This window comes from Amblyomma mixtum, chromosome 9 (genome assembly GCF_055824585.1).
Source record: "Amblyomma mixtum isolate Tamu chromosome 9, ASM5582458v1, whole genome shotgun sequence".
NCBI classification, from domain to species: Eukaryota; Metazoa; Arthropoda; class Arachnida; order Ixodida; family Ixodidae; genus Amblyomma; species Amblyomma mixtum.
The window spans coordinates 12,218,186-12,223,898 of record NC_143020.1 but is presented as its reverse complement, the minus strand read 5'-3'; the positions used below and the strand labels follow the sequence as shown (position 1 = coordinate 12,223,898).

Below are 5,713 nucleotides of genomic sequence, written 5' to 3'. Positions count from 1 at the left end.
GCACCGATCGTGGGCGCGGCAGCTTTGCAGCGGACAACGCCGCTGTTAGCTTGTGGCGTCACTCAGACTGCTTCAATATGGCCGTTGCTGCCAGGGGAAGGGGCTGAGAGCCGATGACTTCTGATTACACTTTTTAGCTGAAATGCCCAATTAGAGCCTTACTTCTTTTTTAGGTACGCATATTAACGTCGTTGCTAGTAGCTGCAACGTAAAAGCATGATTTGTTAGTAGGCCATGTCATTACCCCTTTGATGCGATGGCGTATTGGGTTAATGGGTTGAGTGGGCTTGAGAACAGCAGCAGGATGCGGCCACCTAATCCGCTCTGCTTCTTCGTCCAGGTTACGGCATGGACTCTGTTCAGCATCGCGCCACTATCGTCATCTACCCCTGACATCAGCAAGCTGCCCTGCCACTTCAACGACACGTGCGATGCCGCATGCCCTCAAGACAGGCACATTTTCATCGGCGTCCCTCCATCGCATGAAAGATCCGGATCAACAGCGACATCATTTGCTGCCTATACTTGGAGGAAGGAAAATTTAGAGGAGAGGCCGTCACGTGACATTTTGTGAAGCCGGAAACAAGCTCGGCGCCATCTTGTCCGGGCTGACGTTTTGCCGCCGCGCCGATTGCGCGCGTGTTTCAAAGCCAACGAAGGAGCATGCTACCGCATGGGCACAGGCCCCCGCAGGTTTGCATGTATGGGGTAGAAGTGTTGACAAATGCCGTTTGTTTGCAGTTGATGACTTTGTTATAGAGCAGAAGCTTTTGTGTTGTTGTATATGATGCGAATATATTGTAAATAGCCACGTTTTTCCGTACGATTTGTTTTTGTGTGAAAATCAATGTTTTTTATGAATGGAGTTCTCCGGATCTTGTGTGCATTCGTATATTTATGTAGATATTACAGTGAACAAAACTAACCCTTCGCCTTCATTAAAGAAGAAAAATCTCTAAGGTATTGTTTAAGCGCAGGGTCTTTTTCTTTTTACCGGCGGCGTATAACACTCCCAGAAAAATATTTCTGCATACGCCACTGGTAGTAGCTGTATTGTGAAAATAATAAAAATGTACTCATCTCCTTTGGCGCACGTGTCTACCTTGAGTTTAGACTAACCTAAGGGTGCGTGTGATCAATGAATACGTTAAGTCGGGATCGAATTAATCGGAGGTATAACCAAGATGCCGGTAGAAACTACAGCGAGTGCATAAAGGTATACGCAACAATAGTCGCATATAAAATCAATGGTAAATTTCACATTCGACCGAACGAGCCCTTGCATTCTTTACTGAGCATTGCATGCAATAGCCACCGGTAGCTGAGTTTTTTTTAGTCATTTCTGCAAAAATATTTTATCAAATTTTATAAGATCTTTGGGGAACGTTCTAAAATTAAGAGATTTCACATACCGATTGCCTGAAAGCACTTTTATTTTATTTTCTTTCTTTCTTTTTTTTAATGCTGTGTGTCTTGGGTCTCACAGTGTATTTCATGAAGCTTCCAAACAAACTGTCCCACATTAATGCAGTGTAAAGTACTGCTTTTAAACTTAAGCTTTGTGAAATGTTTTAGTATATTGCTACCCTGGAGGCCTTTCATGTCCAGCTTGCTGGCACGAGGCTTATATTTGAATGGTACTCTGCAACACTTTCTATTTGAGGGCATAATGATTTTTGAGTGGAAAGCTGTCAAATGTGCTCATGAGGTTGTAAAAAAAATCCTTCTTTGTTAGAATGAGTTTAGAGGTTCATGCATGAGATATCTGAGCAAGGTTATTGATTGGGTTCTTTGCATGCTATGCTCGCATAAAAGTGTTCCATATACTGGCCACACTTTAATTGTGCTCTCTGGTGGATAGCACAAACCTCTCAGTGTTATGCTGAATGAGTGTGCACTTGTCTGCTTTCGGCTGAGTCGTGAACAACGCTGCCATGCATGGTCACACCCCACCTTAGTGTTCAACCTGCCTTTTAATGCAGCTCTTGTTGCTGAATTTTGCAATCTGCTTCCATTGCATATGTTTGGGAAGCTGGCTGTGTCAACAGTGCCTTCTGCTGCAGAAGTGAGAGTAAGAAAAATTCTGCAGTACTTTGTTGTTGGTCTTAAATACCCTACTTATCTTCATAGCATGTTTTCGTGCGGCTGGTGATGCAAGGAATGCTTTCTCGTATACAGCAGTGAGGATGGGCAAGTATACTAAAAAGTTTGAGTTCTTCACCCTGAACGCAAAATGTAATATCATAACGTGTTGTAATGGTGGCCGTGCCAGCAATAACGTTTGATTCACAACTCCAAGAGCCACTCACACAGGTGACAGAAACGGAGAGGGCCAAAGTGCATATAGTAGACGGTAGGGGAGGCTTTATCTGAAATTTTACACAGGATAACCATTGTGAACATCTTTCTTTCAATAAAAAAAGTCCAAGAAATACATGTTTAAAATGTGACTGCCCCCTTCCATAACTCCACCCTTTGTAGCATGGCAACATAGCATGTTTCACATATCCACAGATCTAGTATTGCGCATAATATATATTACCGTACCTTTTAAGACTTCTAGAAGTTTAGGAGTATCCAGTGGCTGCAGTATAAGTTTCACGGTGTTGTGCATCATTTCAATGCTGTGTTTCATGTTTAATGTGCAGAGCTGCAGCTGTACGCACCACTCTTTGCTACTTGGTGTAATACTAGCGTGTAATGTCCCTGCACACTTTACTTGTGATCGACAATATATAAAATGAAAGTCGATCTATTGTACGTAATGAATGCATCCAATTATTTTTCTTCAACATAACCACAAGCATCAATGAAATTCAGCGCACATGCTCATTTCACTAAGTACTTTTTACCCCAAATAACTGTATCGCAGGACATGAGCACAATAAACACGTGAGAAAAGGCCTCCTAATTCAGTTAGAGCTTCGCCTTTTCCGCACTTCTTGACCATGACATCACATGAAAAAGCAATTGCAAACCTGCAACAGGAAACTGGTCTAAGCATAGCGCGCGACCAGAAACACAGACTTGGCCACGATATGAACGAATATACTTGAGCCCGGCACGTCCCAGAAGCTAGAGCTCGCTAGACGCTTCAAACGTTACACGCTTGAAACGGGCGTGTAACAAAGTTTCTGCAGTATACTAAGAGCAAAGCGAGCGCAGCCGCTTCCTTTAAAATATCGCCCTCCGCCCATGTCATGGCCCCCGCCGCTCACACAATCGCAATCCCTAAAAATGAAAATGGCATTTACACTAACACCAGTGACGATCACTGGTGCGTTGGAAGAACACGCCTAATAGCAACGAGGTTTCACTGCCGATGGAAACGGAAGCGCGAATGGCACACGCACACTGCACGCACAGGACGCGAAACGTCCGCACAATACGCCGACGACCTCTCTAGCGCACGGCGTATTGAATCACTGGTGAACGAACAGCGCGAGTGCTCCTCAGTGAGCAGCGGTGGTCTCCCGACTGCTCCGAGCAATGACGCAGTAGACGAAATGCCCGTGCGATCGTGGTTGCCGAGCACGTTGAAATGAATGCAAGCAACAACGAGAGTTTTGCAGCGAATTCCACCTGAGATATGAATGAACGGCGCCAACGTCAGCCTGTGAACACGATCAAAAACAAACTCGAGCAGTTGAGAAAAGAACGCATACGCCTCACCGCAAATGGTACGCCGCGGCCGTTTGCTACCGCCCGGTTTGCAAGCAGCAACTACGACGCCGTTGCTAAGCTGACCGGACAAAATGGCCTCCCGATCGTTAAAAAACCACGTGATTTCCTCCACACTTTTCTCCCACGGCGTCGTGTGGAAAGGGCCTCTCCTCTTTTTTTCCTTCCTCCATGTGCCTATATGAATAGCTGGCGGGCCCCCGGCGCCCTTAGTGCGCGTGAGAACAGCACCAGGATGCGGCCACCTAATCCGATCTGCTTCTTCGTCCGGGTTAGTTCTGTTACTTCCCTGTACGCTAAGAAATCAAATGGCGTGTGCCTGTTGTTGTTCCCACGCCCGGGAGTTTTGCTTTATGTGTTCAGTGAATGCTTTGATATTGCAAACCAGCTGCTAGCATTGTCCAGGGACGTCGAGCTCAACCCTGGGCCTAACACGAGGCATCAGGTACAGGACTCTCTTCCTGATGTCCAGTCTAAGCAGTTGGAAGATATGTTTGCAATACTGGAGACATTGAACACGCGAACTGCGAAAATGCAACTGGACCAACAGGCTTTTATAAAGACCGTTGATGATTTAAGAAGTCCCAGCTGAAATTAGAAGAAAATTTGATCGAAATGAACAAACGATTTACGGACGTCGAGCGCAAAACTGTTACCAATGACGTAGTCGAGAAAAAAGTACATCCTTTTCAGCAGTCACAAAATGAACAAGGGAAGGGAAAACCTCAGGTTGCTTGAGCCAACGTTTCGACAAGAGGACATGTCTTCGTCTGGGCCCAGACGTAGAAAAGTCCTCTTGTCGAAACGTTGGCTCAAGCAACCTGAGGTTTTCCCCTTCCTTGTTCATTTTGTGATCGCCAAGGGCCACCTACCACACCCTCTCTATATCCTTTTCAGCAGTTAGTTGACCAACTTTCTAGTGAATACGCTCAACTGCGCGCACGCCTGTCTGAGCTTGAAGACAGGCAGCGACGCGACAACCTTCTGTTCTATGGCATACCTGACACGCAATCAGTCCTGGGCTCAGTCAGAAGAAAAGCTAGTCAAGGTTCTTTCATCCTGCTTGGCAATTCCGTCCTCTGAAATTTTGATCGATAGAGCGCACAGGCTCGGTGGGTTCGGATCGGAAAAATCTCGATCAATTATTACCAAATTTTCACCTTTCAAGGAAAAGCAGAAAATACTGCTTAATAGTTCTAAGCTCAAGGATGAAAAAATTACGCTCAGCGAGGATTATTCTTTCGCCACTCGTTATGCTAGAAAAAAACTGGCTGAATTTGGCAAATCCCAGCCGCTGTAGTGCCGGAGCCCACATTTCGCTGGCTGGCCTCTCTGGAAACAAGCGCTGCGCGCCCGCCGTCCCTCAAAGCAGGTCCAGACTCTCTCGGGCATGTCGCGGCGTGCCGCGTGACTCATGCCGTCTCGCCGGCGCCGACGCGGACCCTTCCTCCTTCCCTCCTCTCCGTCGGTGCGGGCTCCTCCGACGCGTCATCGGCCGTCGCCCCTCGATCATTGGTCTAATTTGAACGGTGGCCAGTGCTGTGACCTGATTGGAGGATTTGAACTGCTGGCTGCCGCAACCGTTAGCGGGCGGCTATAAAAACGGAGCCGCGCTGAACCCGCGCAGCAGACGGGCAGCAGAAGAGCCATTACGCCGGAGCTACGCTCGCCGCCGGGGCCGCCCTTCTTTGTGCTAGCCCGTGGTGCTCTTGACCCTTGTATCATGTAAAAGCCCTTGTACATACTGTACATAAAAGACATTTTACTCACCGTCCCCACGACCGTATCCTGGCTCGGATTCCCAGTCCCAACACCGCTCACTTTCAAGCTTGGCTTAAAAAAACTTTAGATAAAAAATAAATTCTGCTGCTACAATCACTCTGATGACTCCGTTCATGAAATACCAAGCGCCTTCCCGTTGCCAACCGACCGTTTCGAGGGTCCTACGAATGATAACCCCAGCGGCTCCGCGCAACCGACCGAACCTGTTATCGATTTGCACTGCGCGAAGGGCAGTTGAACTAAGTCCCCG

At 47.1% G+C, this 5,713-nt stretch overlaps 1 pseudogene; it reads left to right on the top strand.

Annotated features, from left to right (window-relative positions):
- Positions 1-304: 304 nt before the first annotated feature.
- On the top strand, positions 305-5,713 carry LOC149328328 (uncharacterized; annotated as a pseudogene).